This window comes from Cetorhinus maximus, chromosome 6 (genome assembly GCF_964194155.1).
Source record: "Cetorhinus maximus chromosome 6, sCetMax3.hap1.1, whole genome shotgun sequence".
NCBI lineage: Eukaryota > Metazoa > Chordata > Chondrichthyes > Lamniformes > Cetorhinidae > Cetorhinus > Cetorhinus maximus.
Genome location: NC_135884.1, coordinates 675635 through 692057, shown reverse-complemented (window position 1 = coordinate 692057; position 16423 = coordinate 675635). Strand labels below are relative to the sequence as shown.

General features: G+C 48.1%; 1 protein-coding gene across 1 annotated transcript in view; it reads left to right on the top strand.

Moving 5' to 3' along the window:
• The first annotated feature begins 7564 nt into the window (after positions 1-7564).
• LOC144681467 (6-phosphofructo-2-kinase/fructose-2,6-bisphosphatase 4-like) overlaps positions 7565-16423 on the top strand; it is a 196611-nt gene continuing 187752 nt past the window's right edge. The window contains exon 1 of the transcript XR_013576787.1: positions 7565-7666. The gene's annotated coding sequence lies outside the window, so the exon portion shown is untranslated. The remainder of the gene's footprint in view (positions 7667-16423) is intronic.

Genomic DNA, 16423 nt, shown 5'->3' with positions numbered 1-16423 from the left:
GGGCATTACTTTGCATTGATATAGACCATCCAGCATTACAAAAGGTGATATCTCTTTTGACCTTTCCGATAAAGGTACTTGCCAATGTCCTCGCAGCAAGTCAATGTTTGTGATAAATGTTGACTGTCCCACTTTCTCGATACAGTCCTGTAATGGTGGAATAGGATATGAATCTGCTTTTGATCCTGCATTCACTTTTCAGTAATCAATACATAGGACAGAATTTTGCCCTTGGTGGGCGGGGGGCAGTCGAACTGCCCGCGATTGGCACCACACCTGCCCAGCATGAAATGCGAGTGGCAGCGATGCCTGTGCGGAGAGAGGGGTGAGGGCGGTAGTGTGAGCGGGTTGAGGGTGAACTTCACGCATGTGTGTGAGTGAGCGCTTCATAATCTCCCTGAGGCACGGAGCTGCTTCAGGGAGATGGAAGAGATATACATTTTAAAAAATTTAAAAATAAAAATGTACTAAAACATGTCCCCTCAGAGCAGGGACATGTTATTAATGAAAAATTAAAGTTTTTATTTTATTTTTATTTGTCTTTGGAAACCACATCCCACCCACGTGGATGAGGTTTCCAAAAAAAATGCAAAGGCCGCTTGGTCTCTTTGCCTGCCAGCCGTAAGGTTGGGCGGGCAGCGAAAATTTTAAGTTAATTGATTACTTAATGGCCTTAACTGGCCTTTTAATTGTCTGTGGGCACACTGCTAGCTCCAGCACGCGCCCACCGACCGAACTATCGCGCGACTGCGCATTTATGTTGGCACGCACGGCCAAGGTCGACGCGCGTCATTTCACGCATGATCGGATCAGGCACACGCCCGCCCACCAAGTGAAAACTTCTGTCCATAGCCTCTGTGATCCATCCAGTTTTGGCACCATTACAATAGGTGAACTCCAATCACTGTGACTGGGCTTCTATGATGTCTTCTTGAAGCATGAATTCAATTTCTTTCCACACTTGAGCTAATTTACTGGGTTTAATCTATATGGGTGTTGCCTTTTTGACTCTGAATTCCCCACATCATGTACAGCTAAATCTGTTTTCCCCAGTTTATTTCCACAAATTGCTTGGTGTGACTACAATAGCTCTTTTAAATTACTCTGTCACTTTTCTGGAAGGCAATCCAAAATTATACCTAGATTTTTAAGCACTTTCTCATTGTCCAATTTAATCCGAGGAAGATCAATTTCAGAATCCTTAATTCCTACCCCCGTTTCCTCACTTACAATGACCCGTACCACATCCTGTCTATTCGCTCTGTCAAAGTATTTTTTGAGTTTATTTGCATGGCACACTCACTGACTCTTCCTTCTAAATGGGGTACTTTTAATGTAGTTTACTTTACTCAGTCTCTTTTCAATCTGGTAAGGTCCACTAAGCCTTGCCTTTGATAGTTCGCCTGACACAGGCAACAATACTAACACTTTTCCCCAGCCACAAAACTACAAGCCTTTGCCCTCTTGTCTGCCTTTGGCTTCATCACTTGTTAAGATATCATGAAATGTACCTTGGCGAGCTCACACACCTTACTCAATCTCTCTCTGAATTTTGTCACATAATCCAGGAGAGTCGTTTCAGAACTTTGATTCACTAATTTCTCCTGAATCAGCTTGAGTGGTCCCCTTACTCCAAGACCATAAATTAACTTGAAAGGACTGAACCCTATTGACTCATTAGAGACGTCCCTAATAGCAAACAACAGGAATGGAATCCCTCAATCCCGATCATGTGGATAGTCTTGAGTATATTCTCTAATCATAGTCTTTAAAGTCTGATGCCACCTTTCTAACTCACCTTGTGATTCAGGGTGATAGGCTGATGACCGAAATTGCTTTATTCCTAGGCTGTTCATCACTTCCTTAAACAGCTGAGACATGAAATTCGATCCCTGATCCAATTGTATTTCTTTTGGTCATCCATATCTTGTAAAGAATTTGATTAACTCCTCTACAATCACCTTTGCTGTAATTTCCCTTAAAGGTATTGCTTCTGGAAATTTGGTGGACACACCCATGATTGTCAGTAAATACTGATTTCCACTGTTAGCCTGAGGGAGGGGTCCTACACAATCAATCAGGACCCTGTTAAAAGGTTCCTCAAATGCTGGAATTGGAATTAAAGGTGCAGGTTTAATCACTACTTGAGGTTTTCCTATCGCCTGACATGTGTGACAGAATTTGAGCACATCTTTATGTAGTCCAAGCCAATAGAAATGTTTTTGTATCTAAGCTGGACTTTTCCTGATTCCCAAATGTCCAGCCATTGGAATTTCATGAGCCACCCTCAAAATTTCATTCCGGTCTCAAATGGCCTGACCACTTGATGCACTATTGCCCACTTCTCATCTGCCGGAACATGAAGCGATCTATATTTCCTCTTTAACACATTGTTCTTAATGTAAAAACACTCTGGAATGTAGTCTGTTTCTATTTCAGAATAAACAGTCTGATATAACTGCTTCAAACTGAATCCGTCTGCTGCAACTCCACTAATTTCACTGAACTAAACACCTCAGCCTCATTTTCTTTAACCTTCTCCTCCTGAGTAACCTTTTCAAAGATTGATCCAGCCGACTGAATATTAGCATCCTCCCAATGTCTTTTAGATTCCTCTTCTTCCTGTTTAAACCGGTGGGGTTGTGATCTCGTCACCACACAATCTGGAAACATTGATGCTCTTTCTGTAAAACCTCTGTTGATTGTATCTCAACAGACTGTATGTCATCCTCCTCCTCCTGGAATGTAGGGATTATGGGCATCCACTGCGCCTCCATGACAGGAGATTCTCACAGGGGGTATGTGCGCTGCCATCAGCCAGACTGCAGTCAAACGTTCACAGATACAATGTGAGGATCTATGGTGTCTCCTCACTGCATATCGTCATCATCCTCCACGAACCTAGCATCTATGAGGGATCCCGAGCGTGCCTGCCTCGTCTGGTCAGTGCGAGGGCCTCATCCCTGTCATCCTCATCTTCAAGGACCCCCTCACCCTCAGCCCCATCAACGTCCCCCTCATCGGAGGAGATGTGCAGCTCCTCCATCTCCTCCTCAGTCAGCTCCTCTCCCCGTTGCAGAGCCAGGTTATAAAGGGCGCAGCAGACGACGATGATGTGTGACACCCTCTGTGGACTGTATTGCAGGGCTCCACCAGACCGGTCCAGATACCGGAACCTCATCTTCAGCAAACCGATGGTCTGCTCCACCAAGTAGCGAGTTGCAGCATGAGCCTCATTATAGCGTCACTCTGCTGCAGTCTGAGGCCGCCGCACGGGTGTCATCAGCCACAGCCTCTGTGGGTAGCCCTTGTCCCCGAGGAACCAACCCTGCAGCCTCTGTGAACCCTGGAAGATGTCTGGGATCTGAGACCTACTGAGAATGTAGGCGTCATGGACACTCCCTGGGAAGTGTGCACAGACCTGCAGGATGTGTTTGTGGTGGTCACACACCTGCTGAACATTCAGCGAGTGGAAGCCCTTGTGGTTGACGTAGTTGACCACTTGTTGTCGCTGAGATCTGAGCGCCATGTGAGTGCAGTCGATGGCACTCTGCACCTGTGGGAGACCTGAGATCTGTGCCAATCCCAGTGCTCTTGCTTCCTGGCTTTCCTGGTCCCAGGCAAAATGCACAAAGTTGTGCGTCTTTGCAAATATGGCATCCGTAACCTCCTTGATGCATTTGTGGGTGGAGGCTTGTGATATCTCACAGAGGTCACCTGTGGAGCCCTGAAAGGAGCCACTGATGTGAAAATTGAACGCTGTGGTCACTTTCACAGCCACTGACAGTGAGTGCCCTCCACACCCCTGAGGTGCCAAGTCCTGCAGCAGCTGGCAGATGTGACCGGCCAGTTCCCTGGACGTGTGCAGTCTTCAGCGACACTGGTTCTCGGTCACCTGCAGGAATATCAGGCGCCATCTATAGACCCTGGGTCTAGCTGGAGGCCGACCAGTGATGGCTTGCTGTGGATCTTCAGCTGTGTGTGCGGAAGCCCCACCACCCCTACTTCCTGAGGCTGCTGCTCCTCCCTCTGTCCAGCCAGGTGCCTCTGTCACTCTCTTCTCCTCCATCTCCACTCCCTGCAAGCCATGAAGCATGCAGCTAGGTCACCAGGCTCCATGCTCCTGATGTACTCCTCCTGCAGGATGAAAGAGAGAGACGAGTGGGTTAGCATGGAGATATTAAAAACCTCTCTTGGTTAAGTCTGAAGGCCCCTTAACACATCCCGGAGAGTGCTGGCCACCACTTGGATGGCCAGAGTTTAGTGTCCTGCATGGCTGCCCGAAACCCCACCCACCTCCTCCCCACTCCACCTGACCGATTGGCAGCAGCTTTGCCCATTGGACTGCAGGCTGTGCTCTCAGCTCAGGCACAGACATTCTCCTAACCCACACTGCAATACTGCCCTGTTAGCTTGAACCATGGGTGAGACTGGTCTAAACCACAAGAGGCTGTGCGCGCCTCCAGCAGTGACTGCTCCATGACCAGCTTTAGCAAGGAGATTGTACAACGTGTGTAACTGTCCATCTGTTCCGCAGTCCACTAAAATGCTCACTCGTTTGCAGTCTGTGCCTAAGGGGTGAAAAGCTGTGGAGCACTTGGTGGCACTTTCCTGCCTCTCCGCTGCTTGAGTGGGCAGATAAGCTAGAGACCCGACTCCACACATCAATGTGGCTGCGCCTGGACTGTCTCAGATCAGGAGGAATGGTCACTTCATACAAGGTTTCCCTAATACACGGCCACTTCCCCCTGCACGGTCCCCAGCATCTGTTGGCGCACCACCATCAGACCGGCTGCCTTGTCCTCCTAACTCTCCCCAGCCACAGGGACACCCTTTCCCCGGCACTGCACCGTGATGCAGCCGGGAAAAAGCAACCTGCCTGTGTCCTTGCCTGAGAGTGTGGCACCTTAACCCTGAAATCCAACGGGCGACCCTCATGGGTGCTGCGCAGTGTTAGTGTGTACTCACCTCCGAGTTCCCCTCCAAGCTCAGCTCCCAGGTGCAGGGCTTTGAACCGCTGTTGTGAAACCCGTCAGCATGGTGACTGGATGATCCAGCCTGTGGGGGAGGATGATTCCGGCGAGCAGGGCTTATGATTACATGCAGGTTTATTAAAATGACGTTCCCGATGTCCGACAGTGGGAGACGCAGCCCGTCATTGACTGGAGCAGACGATCGCAAACTGGTTTCATGACGTGAAACCAATTTTTGGTCTTCCTGCCATATTATCTGCCCCCGCCCACCATGACGCCCAACACCAAGGGGGATGGAGAATTCCAACCGGTGTTGAAATGGCAGTCACTCCCCCAGGGCCATCTGTCACTCCCCCAGGGCCATCTGTCACTCCACCAGGGCCATCAGTCACTCCCCCCAGGACCATCTGTCACTCCCCCCAGGGCCATCTGTCACTCCCCTAGGACCATCAGTCACTCCCCCAGGGCCATCAGTCACTCCCCCAGGACCATCTGTCACTCCCCCCAGGGCCATCTGTCACTCCCCTAGGACCATCAGTCACTCCCCCCAGGACCATCTGTCACTCCTCCCCAGGGCCATCTGTCACTCCCCTAGGACCATCAGTCACTCCCCCAGGGCCATCGGTCACTCCCCCAGGGCCATCTGTCTCCCCCCCAGACCATCGGTCACTCCCCCAGGGCCATCTGTCTCCCCCCCAGACCATCTGTCACTCCCCCAGGGCCATCTGTCACTCCCCCAGGGCCATCTGTCACTCCCCCAGGGCCATCTGTCACTCCCCCAGGGCCATCAGTCAGTCCCCCCCAGGGCCATCTGTCACTCCCCCAGGGCCATCTGTCACTCCCCCAGGGCCATCTGTCACTCCCCCAGGACCATCAGTCACTCCCCCAGGACCATCAGTCACTCCCCCAGGACCATCGGTCACTCGCCCCAGGGCCATCTGTCACTCCCCCAGGACCATCTGTCACTCCCCCAGCACCATCTGTCACTCCCCAGGACCATCTGTCTCCCCCCCCCAGGGCCATCAGTCACTCCCCAGGACCATCTGTCATTCCCCCAGGACCATCAGTCACTCCCCCAGGACCATTGGTCACTCCACCAGGACCATCGGTCACTCGCCCCAGGACCATCTGTCTCCCCCCCAGGGCCATCAGTCACTCCCCCAGGGCCATCTGTCACTCCCCCAGGGCCATCGGTCACTCCCCAGGGCCATCAGTCACTCCCCCAGGACCATCAGTCACTTCCCCAGGGCCATCTGTCTCCCCGCCAGGGCCATCAGTCACTCCCCAGGGCCATCAGTCACTCCCCAGGGCCATCGTTCACTCCCCCAGGGCCATCTGTCACTCCCCCAGGGCCATCGGTCACTCCCCCAGGACCATCTGTCACTCCCCCAGGGCCATCAGTCACTCCCCCAGGGCCATCAGTCACTCCCCAGGGCCATCAGTCACTCCCCCAGGGTCATCAGTCACTCCCCCAGGACCATCAGTCACTTCCCCAGGGCCATCAGTCACTCCCCCAGGGCCATCAGTCACTCCCCCAGGACCATCTGTCACTCCCCCAGGACCATCTGTCTCCACCCCAGGGCCATCAGTCACTCCCCCAGGACCATCAGTCACTCCCCCAGGACCATCTGTCTCCCCCTCAGGGCCATCAGTCACTCCCCCAGGACCATCAGTCACTCCCTCAGGACCATCAGTCACTCCCCCCAGGACCATCTGTCACTTGTTTCTATGTTGTGCTTCCACAGAGCGCTGACCCTTGTTATGCTGTTAACACTTTCTGCTATGTTATCTTTATGCCACTATCAGCACCTTCTTTAGTCTTTACCACTGCCATTAACACTCCCTCTGCCTTGTGTCCATGACATCTTTGTCAATCCCTCCTTAGCGCCCACCTATCCCTGACCTACCTTGTTCCACCTGCTCCATCACCCCCCACCCCCCAAACAGTATAAAGTCCACCACATTTTTACTTCTCTTTAGCTCTGAAGCAGAGTCATGCAGACTCAAAACATTATCTGTTTCTTTCTCTCCACAGATGCTGTCAGACCTGCTGAGTTTTCCCAGCATTTTCTATTTTTATTTCAGATTTCCAGCATGCGGAGTGTTACACTGGTAACTGCAAGTCTTTTACCATCTGTGATTATCACTTTTTTTCCTTGTTGCACTATGTGAAAATGTTTAGAGTTTTTAAATAAACTTTTAAAATAAGGAACTAGCAAAATCCATTAGCCTCATTCGTGCTCCATGTTTTTCCATTGCACGTGTCAGTTAAAATTTTGGGAATAATGAAACATTAAATGTTACAGCTGATTGTTTGGTGTTCCTATGGGTTTAGGTTAAGTATTAATCTCATTATCAGCACAATTAACCTTTGAAATTGTTGTACTCTTCTAATCAATTGCTTATTTATAAACTATAAATAAATAGATAAGACCTAATTGAGCAAGTTTTCATTACATGGCCCTATCCTGATGAAATAAGCTGGTGGTCTCTCTTACTTCTGTAATCAGGAGGTAAGTGATCTCTACATTCTGACAGTGGCAAGAGGCTAAATTTAAAATCGGGAATAGCTGAGGGAGATTTAGTGATGAGCCTGGGAACAATCCAGCCCGTTCCCTGCTCTTTGGGATATAAGCTTCAATAATGTGTCCAGCCTCTGTTCACTGGAGGACAGACCTGCTCTGCTGAACTTGGTAAGTACCACACACGGACTAACTACATCTAACCACGAGCTGCAGGACTGCAAAACAATGGAGAAAAAATGGCTTCTTAATTTTATGCCTCTAGGTTTTCAAACGTTTGTTAAGCTGTTTCCTACCAAGTTAGTTGAAGTTTTGATAGGGACTGCAGTTGATCCCAGGGTTTCTTATCAGAGGAACCACAAGAGCAAAAGCGGAGTGTTGCAAATGTTTACAAAGTGGAGACGTGTTTTGGTATTTGTGCTCTGACCTTTAGTGAGCTAAATTTAGCTTTTCAAAACAGAGTTGTTAGCAGTTATTGGAGGAACACAGCTCTGATTTTGTCATTTTCAGGGTTAGCCTGTAAAAGTGGAACAAAAGAATAAAGAGTTTTATGAACTCAATATTTCCCTCAGGAAAATCCCAAAGTACGACAAATGGAACATGGCATGACAGGCTCAATAAGCAGCACTCTCACCTCTCAGTCAGAAGGTTAAAGGCTGAATTCGCACGTCAGAGACTTAAGAGGTCCAAAGCAGTAATCAAAGAGTGCTGCACTGTCGGAGGGTCAGTACTGAGGGAGTACAGCACTGTCAGAGGGTCAGTACTGAGGGAGTGCTGCACATCAGAGGGTCAGTACTGAGGGAGTGCTGCACTGTCAGAGGGTCAGTACTGAGGGAGTGCTGCACTGTCAGGGGTCAGTACTGAGGGAGTGCTGCACTGTCAGAGGGTCAGTACTTTGGAAGTGCTGCACTGTCGGAGGGTCAGTACTTTGGACGTGCTGCACTGTCAGAGGGTCAGTACTGAGGAAGTGTTGCACTGTGGAGGTTCGGTGCTGAGGGAGTGCTGCACTGTCAGAGATTCAGTACTGAGGGAGTGCTGCACTGTCGGAAGGTCAGCACTGAGGGAGTGCTGCACTGTCAGAGGGTCAGTGTTGAGGTAGTGCTGCACTGTCGGAGGGTCAGCACTGAGGGAGTGCTGCACTATGGACGGTCAGTACTGAGGGAGTGCTGCACTGTCAGAGGGTCAGTACTGAGGGAGCGCTGCACTGTCGGAGGGTCAGTACTGAGGGAGTGCTGCACTGTCGGAGGGTCAGAACTGAGGGAGTGCAGCACTGTCGGAGGGTCAGTACTGTGAGAGTGCTGCACTGTTGGAGGGTCAGTACTGTGGGGGTGCTGCACTGTCAGAGATTCAGTACTGAGGGAGTGCTGCACTGTGAGAGGGACAGAACCGAGGGAATGCTGAACTGTCAGAAGGTCAGTACTGAGGGAGTGCTGCACTGTCAGAGGGTCTGTACTGAGGGAGAGCTGCACCATGGAGGGTCTGTACTGAGGGAGTGCTGCACTGTTGGAGGGTCGGTACTGAGGGAGAGCTGCACCATGGAGGGTCTGTACTGAGGGAGTGCTGCACTGTTGGAGGGTCGGTACTTAGGGAGTGCTGCTCTGTCAGAGCGTCAGTAGTGAGGGAGCACTGCATTGTTGAAGGGTCAGTACAGAGGGAGCGCCGCACTGCCAGAGGTCTGTATAGACGTAGTGTCGCACTGCCAGAGGATCAGTACAGAGGGTGCACTGCACTGGGGATGGTTCAGTACTGAGGGAGTGCCGCCTAGACAGAAGGTCAGAACTGAGGAAGCCTCGCATTGCCGGAGGGTCAGTACTGAGGGAGCGTTGCACTGTTGGAGAGACAATACTGAGGGAATGCTTCAGAATCCGAGGGTCAATACTGAGACAGAGAGCACTATGTTGTCAGAGGCTCAGATGAGACATTAAATACAAAGTGTATTGGAAGAAGGGCAGGGTAATTCTTCCCAGTGGCCTCCCCGATGTTCATCCCTTAATCAACATCACTAAAACAGATTATCTGGTTATTTACTTGTTTACTGTTTGTGGGATCCTGCTTTTCAGAAATTCACTTCGGTGTTTCCTATATTACAACAGTGACTACACTTCAAAAGTATTTAATTGGCTGTAAATGACTCTGGAATGTCCCAAGATTGTGAAAGACGGTATCGAAATGCAAATCTTTCATTTCCCTTTTACATTGAATTACTTTGAAATACAACAGATGTTATGTTGCCAGATGTGGCAGCTGTTTCTATCATGGTCGCAGATCCACGGGTGTTACCACTTCTGGTCACCACAAGTATTTACACTGTTTACTATAAAATGCTCCCATTTTAGCTGAAGTATTTTATAAATGAAAGATGATCGTACTGATAAAACACAAGTTATTGAAAACTTAATTGACAATCCTAATTATGAGCATTCACAGAAAATGAGAAAGTATATCAGCTCAAGTGCATTACAATAGTTTGTGTTTTTTATTATTCATTCATGGGATGTGGGTGTCGCTGGCTGGGCCAGCATTTATTGCCCAACCATAATTGCCCTTGAGAAGGTGATGGTGAGCTGCCGCCTTCAGCTGCTGCAGTCCATGTGGTGTAGGGGACGTGTTGGTGGCATTATGGTATTGTCACTGGACCGAGGATAATGCTCTGGGGACCTAGTTCAAATCCCACCACCACCAGAATTTGAATTAAATAAAAATCTGGAATTAAAAGTTCAATAATGGCCATGAAACCATTGTCGATTGTTATAAAAACCCATCTGGTTCACTAATGTTCTTTAGGGAAGGAAATCTGCCATCCTTACCTGGTCATGTGACTCCACACCCACAGCAATGCCCTCTGAACAAGGGCAATTAGGGATGGGTAATACATGCTGGCCTAGCCAGTGACACCCACATCCCATGAATGAATATAAAAAAACCCAATAATGACAGGCCCTGTCGACCCTGCAAAGTCCTCCTTACAAACAAAAATTGGGAGGGCTGTCTCACAGACTAGTCAAGCAACACAGTCACACTCACAGAATTGTACAATCATGTCCCAGACACCACCATCACCATCCCTATGTCCCACCAGCAGGACAGACCCAACAGAGGTAGCGGCACAGTGGTATACAGCCGGGAGGGAGTTGCGTAGCCATAGGCGCCAAGGCTATGGGCCAAGCGCTGGAAAATAGGATTAGTGTAGTCAGATCTTTGTTAACCAGCGTGCACACGATGGGTCACCTCCTGTGCTGTAAACGTCTATGAGAGTCCTCAACATCGACTCTGGCCCTCTGAAGTCTCATGGCATCAGGTCAAACATAGGTAAAGAAACCTCCTGCTGATTACCATGTTCCGCCCTCCCTCAGCTGATGAATCAGTGCTCCTCCATGTTGAACACCACTTGGAGGAAGCATTGAGGGTGGCAAGGGTGCAGAATGTACTCTGGGTGAGGGACTTCAATGCCCATCACCAAGACTGGCTCGGTAACACCACCACTGACTGAGCTGGTCGTATCCTAAAGGACATAGCTGCTCGACTGGGTCAGCGACAGGTGGTGAGAGAACCTACAAGAGGGGGAAACATACTTGGCCTCAATCTCACCAACCTGCCTGCTGCAGATGCATCTGTCCATGACAGTATTGGTAGGAGTGACCACCACACAGTCATTGTGGAGACGAAGTCCCGTCTTCGCATTGAGGATACCCTCCATCATGCTGAGTGGCACTACCACCGTGCTAAATGGGATAGATTTTGAACAGATTTAGCAACTCGAGACTGGACATTCAAGAGGCGCTGTGGACCATCAGCAGCAGCAGAATTGTACTCAAACACAATCTGTAACCTCATGGCCTGGCATATCCCCCACTCTACCATTACCATCAAGCCAGGGGATCAACCCTGGTTCAATGAAGAGTGCAGGAGCAGCACCAGGCATACCTAAAAATGAGGTGTCAACCTGGTGAAGTTGCAACACAGGACTACTTGCGTGTCAAACAGCATAAGCAGCAAGTGATAGACAGAGCTAAGCGATCCCACAACCAACAGATCAGATCTAAGCTCTGCAGTCCTGCTACATCCAGTCGTGAATGGTGCTTTACAATTAAACAAACATACCCATCCTCAATGATGGGGGAGCCCAGCACATCAGTGCAAAAGATAAGGCTGAAGCATTTGCTACAATCTTCAGCCAGAAGTGCCAAGTGGATGATCCATCTCGGCCTCCTCCGGAGGTCCCCAGCATCACAGATGCCAGTCTTCAGCCAATCGATTTACTCCATGTGATATCAAGAAACGGCTGAAGGCACTGGATACTGCAAAGGCTATGGGCCCTGACAATATTCCGGAAAGAGTATTGAAGACTTGTGTTCCAGAACTTGCCGCGCCCCTAGCCAAGCTGTTCAGCTACAACACTGGCATCTACCCGGCTATGTGGAAAATTGCCCAGGTATGTCCTGTACACAAAAAGCAGGACAAATCCAACCTGGCTAATTACCGTCCCATCAGTCTCCTCTTGATCATCAGTAAAGTAATGGAGGGATGGACATCAACAGTGCTGTCAAGCAGCACTTGCTTAGCAATAACCTGTTCACTAACACCCAGTTTAGGTTGCGCCAGGTTCACTCAGCTCCTGACCTCATTACAGCCTTGGTTCAAACATGGACAAAAGAGCTGAACTCCAGAGGTGAGATGAGAGTGACTGCCCTTGACATCAAGGCTACATTTGACCGAGTGTGGCATCAAGGAGCCCTAGCAAAACTGAGTCAATGGGAATCAGGGAGAAAACTCTTTGCTGGTTAGAGTCATACCTAGCACAAAGGAAGATGGTTGTGGTTGTTGGAGATCAGTCATTTCAGCTCTAGGACATCACTGCAGGGTTCCTTAGGGTAGTGTCCTTGGACCAACCATCTTCAGCTGCTTCATCAATGACCTTCCTTCCATCATAAGGTCAGAAGTGGGGATGTTCGCTGATGATTGCACAATGTTCAGCACCATTCACGACTCCTCAGATACTGAAGCAGTCCATGTCCAAATGCAGCAAGACCTGGACAATATCCAGGTTTGGGCTGACAAGTGGCATTTGCACCACACATGGGGCAGGATGTCCCATGGGTTAGTGGGCTTCCGAGTGCAGGATTTGTTTCCTTTTCTCCTCCGCTACCTCTCTGCCTCATCATTAAGACATTGTGATTTAAAGTGTGATGTAGCTTCAGGGGCAAGTTGTTGCTATTTTGAATGATTGGTGGCAAACAGCTCCCAGTCATTAATGTCAATGCTGCCGCACTTCACGGAGAGTTTCAGAGTGTCTTTGAAACGTTTTCTTTGTTTCCTGGAACGTTTACCGTTTGAGAGATGGTACACACTGCTGCCACTGTGCACTGGTGGTGGATGGGCTTCTTTGTCCAGGATGGTATTGAGCTTAAGTTGTTGGAGATGCCGTTACCTCGGGAAATGGAGAGGATGGCATCAGACTCCTGGCTTCTTGCTTCGTTGATTGTAGAAAGACTTGAGGAGTCAGGAGGTGAGTCACTTGCCTCAGAATATCCAACTTGTGACCTGCTCTTGTAGCCACAGTATTTATGTTTTTTTAATTCATTCACAGGATGTGGGCTTCACTGGCTGGGCCAGCATTTATTGCCCATCCCTAATTGCCCCTTGAGAAGGTGGTGCTGAGCTGCCTTCTTGAACTGCTGCAGTCCATGTGGTGTAGGCACACCCACAGTGCTGTTTGGGAGGGAGTTCCAGGATTTTGACCCAGGAAAGAAATTCTTTATATAAATTTTCCATCCCTCTAGAATGTTACAGGGAGTCTTGAAATGGAATCATTTTCCCATTTTGCAGCATGTTGACTAAAGGTTCTAAATATGAATGAGAGAATATATTGTTACTAGTGGTATCTGAAATTCTGTAAGTGACTGAAATATAGCTACTAATATTAGATTAGGTATTAAATGTCATGACATTTCTGGTTTAGTAGCTAAAAATAAACAAGTGGAATAATATCTGTGGTGATGCCTTAGTGTTTGGTCAGCAAATGATTTCAGGCTGAGAGTTAAGCCTCCCTTACCAACTTTCATGGATGGCCAGTGATTTAGTAAAAGCAAAATACTGTGGATGCTGGAAATCTAAAGTAAAAACAGAAAATGCTGGAAAAACTCAGCAGGTCTGGCAGCATCTGTGGAGAGACAAACATAATTACTGATTCAAGTCCGTGTGACGCATCTTCAGAGGGGATTCAGTGATTTATTGTTGTATTTTAGGACCACAAATAAATGATTTCTGTTTGTTTCAAAACCCTAATAATTACAGTAGATCCTGAACAATTATAACTTCAAATTCCTGTCCATTTATTCACAAAGACTTTTGACCAGCTACCTATATTTCAGGTGTATTGTACTAAATATCTCTGAAGTTAGCTTGAGCCAGTATTAACTTACTGCTGATTGCTAAAGGCAGCTTGCATCAGAACACCACAAAGCTTATTTTTGGAAAAAGGTCACCGAGTCTTGAGGAATAGTTTCTGGGTCAAATCTGGAATATACTACACTTATTTATGATCCATTGTACAACAGTTGTTTCTTCTGCAACTAGTACCATCACTCAAAGAAAGAATGAACTTACGTTTAAATAGCGCCTTTCATGTCCCAAAGAGCTCTGCAGTGAATTTTGTACTTTTGTAATATAGTGTTATGTAAGCATGTGGCAGAATTTTTGCAGGCAGCGAGTTCCCATTAACACCAACAAGGTAAATGACAAGTTACTCTGCTTATTTGGTCGTGTTGTTTGAGAGATAAATGTTGGCCTGGGTGTCAGTAGCAATCCCTATGTCACCTTTGTATATTACCATGAGATCTTCACAGGTGTTCAACTTGGATTCCACCTGGGCCACTCAGTTCCTGACCTCATTGCAGCCTTGGTTCAAACATGGACAAAAGAACTGAACTCCTGAGGTGAGGTGAGAGTGACTGCCCTTGACATCAAGGCCGCATTTGACCGAGTGTGGCATCAAGGAGCCCTAGCAAAACTGGAGTCAATGGGAATCAGGAGAAAACTCTCCGCTGGTTGGAGTCATACCTAGCACAAAGGAAGATGGTTGTGGTTGTTGGAGGTCAGTCATCTCAGCTCCACAACATCACTGCAGGAGTTCCTCAGGGTAGTGTCCTCGGCCCAACCATCTTCAGCTGCTTCATCAATGACCTTCCTTCCATCATAAGGTCAGAAGTGGGGATGTTCGCTGATGATTGCAAAATGTTCAGCGCCATTCACGACTCCTCAGATACTGAAGCAGTCCATGTCCAAATGCAGCAAGACCTGGACATGGCTACACTGGCTGCATCATCCCTCTCCTTAGCGAAGACAGAGACAAAGTGCACATTGAGAACCCTGCCCACTTCTTCAGCATCAACACACAAGTTACCATGTACATCTCTGACAGGCCCAACCCTTTCCTTAGTTATTCTCCTGCTTTTAATGTACTGGTAAAACATCTTTGGGTTTTCTTTGATTTTACCTGCCAATATTTTTTTGTATCCTCTCTTTGCTTTTCAAATTTCCATTTTTATTTCACCCCTGTACTTGGTATACTCCTCTCGTTTTCTACAGTATTATGCTTTCTGTGACTGTCAAGTTTTCCTTTGCTGCTTTACCTTACCCTGTATGCTTCTGGATAACCAGGGGGCTCTAGATTTGGCACTACCACCCTTTTTCTTTGTGGGGACATGTCTACACTGTGTCCGTAGAATCTTGCCTTCGAATGCCTCCCACTGACTTGACAGTGTATCCAGTATCCAGTCCACTCTTGCCAGCTCACCTCTCAGCTTTGTAAAATTTGCTTTCCCCTGATTTAGAACTTTTACTCCTGTTCTATCTTTGTCCTTTTCCAGAATGATGCTAAATCTGACTGTATTATGGCCACTATCTCCAAAATAGTCCCCACTGCTACTTCATCCACTTGCCCAGCTTCATTTCTTGAGACTAAATCTAGAATTGTGCCCCCTGTCGTTGGGCTTGTTATGTGCTGGCTAAAAAAGTTCTCTTGAATGCAGTTTTGTACCATCTGTGCCCTTCACACTGTTCCTATCCTAATTGATATTAGGGTAGTTGAAGTCCCCAACGATTACTGCCCTACTGTTTTTGCGCTCAGAAATCTGCCCACATATTTGCTCTTCTAACTCCTTTCCACTATTTGGGGTCTATAATACGCTCCTAGCAGTGGGGCTGCCCCTTTTTTATTTCTGAGCTCAACCCATGTGGCCTCATTTGATGCTTCATTTAGTATCTCATCCCTCCTCACAGCTGTAATTGATTCTTTAACCAATAATGCTACACCCCTGCCTTTTTTACCCCCCTCCCTATCCTGCCTGAAAACTCTCAATCCAGGGATGTTGAGCTGCCATTTTGCCCCTCTGTTATAGCGATGATATCATGTTGCCATGTGCCTCTCTGTGCCCTCAGCTCATCGGCTTTATTTATTATGCTCCTTGTATTTACATATATACCTTTTAACACTGCCAAATCCCCATGCTGTACACTTTTTAACCTCTGCTTCTTCTGTCTTTCAGAGTCACTCATTAATTTTCTATCTCCCATTCCCTGCTCCGAATTTGCCCTCAAGTTCCCATCCCCCTGCCAATCTAGTCTAAACCCCACCCCCCCAAACAGCACTGGCAAACCTCCCTGTGAGGATATTTGTCAGGGGTAGACTGACTTGTACAGATCTCACCTCCCCCAGAACCAGTCCCAATGCCTCAAAAATCTGATGCCCTTCCTCCTACACTAGTTCTCCAGCCGTGTGTTCAATCTCTCAGTTCTCCTATTTTTATGTTTACTAGTATGTCAGACTGGAAGTAATCCTGAGATTACTGCTTTAGAGGTCCTGCTTTTCAATTTCCTTCCTCACTCCCTTAAATCTACTTTCAGGACCTCATCCCCTTTCCTGCCTAA